The following is a 1,143-nucleotide window of genomic DNA, read 5'->3' as shown; positions in this document are numbered from 1 at the left end:
CACCCCCAAACCTGGGCAGCTCCCACTCCCATTCATCCTCCGCCCGGCCTCTGCCTCCCCCGCCCCCAGCCTCACCCTCTCTGCTCCCAACTCCTCATCTCCCGTCCTTCATCCTGTTCCCTCTCAACCCTGGGGAGCTGGCCTTCCTTCCTAGATCCTGCTTCCCCTCGCAGACCCCCATCCCCGCCTGCAGTTGCCGCCCTCTAGGCCCCTCCCCCGAGCGCTGGAGGGCCCCTTCCCCACCCCCATAGATGGGTCTGCCAGTCCCTGGAAGGGGAAGCCGGGGTAAGACGGGCCGTGAAGAGACCCTCCGGGCCTGCGGGGATCTATCTGGGAGGATTCGGTTTCCATGGGAAGGACAGCCCAAGGGACTCCAGACAATTAGGGGGAAGCAGCCTGGGAAGCGGGTGGGGGACACATGGAGGAGCCCATCCTGTGTGTGTAGAGGTGTCAGGCTGGGTCCTAGGGTCCCAGGGGATCCAGGAGTTGCCCAGGTTGACCTGAGAAATAAATACGAAAGGAGGCGTCTCCGAGCAGAGGGCTGGGGGGAGCTAAGGAGTGGAGGTCTTGGGGGAAGGAGGGTCTCAGCCCTGGAAGTTGGGCAGCAAAGTGGATCTTTAGGGATGGGGGGCAAGGATCCCACTGGGTCTGGTTGGGGGAGGAGAAATTGGGTGGCATTGTGTAGGGGGTGGGGGGGAGCAAGGTCTGGCGCTCCCACCTAGGAGCCGGGGTGTCTTGGCGGAAAATCGGGAGGATTTAGGTTGGGAGAGCATGGGTACCGTGCCTGTAGGGGGCGGGAGAAGCTGGAGCCCCCTAATGGGACGCCACAGACAAGGAGCCCTGCTTCCCACGGAGCTTGGAAGTGGGGAGGCTGCTTCCCTTCATCCTCCTCGGCGCTCAGGGAGGCCTGAGGAAGCATTAGAGGAGCCAGGTGGCTGCTCGGGAGAGCTAGGCTGCAGAGAGGGGTCCCTACGCCCTGCAGGAGGGGTGACCTCCATATTCCTTGGCTCCCTGGGTAGGAGGGTGAGTTCTGCCTAGAGATGGAGGGAGCTGTCGCGAGTTTCAGGGCCCCAGTGGGCCCACCTGACCCTGTCGCCATTCACCCACAGCCCTCGGCGTTGCTGACGCCCCCAATGTCGTCGA

This window comes from Myotis davidii, unplaced genomic scaffold, assembly GCF_000327345.1.
Source record: "Myotis davidii unplaced genomic scaffold, ASM32734v1 scaffold1047, whole genome shotgun sequence".
Taxonomy (NCBI): domain Eukaryota; kingdom Metazoa; phylum Chordata; class Mammalia; order Chiroptera; family Vespertilionidae; genus Myotis; species Myotis davidii.
The sequence above is the reverse complement of the archived record's forward strand: the minus strand, read 5'-3'. Positions refer to the sequence as shown.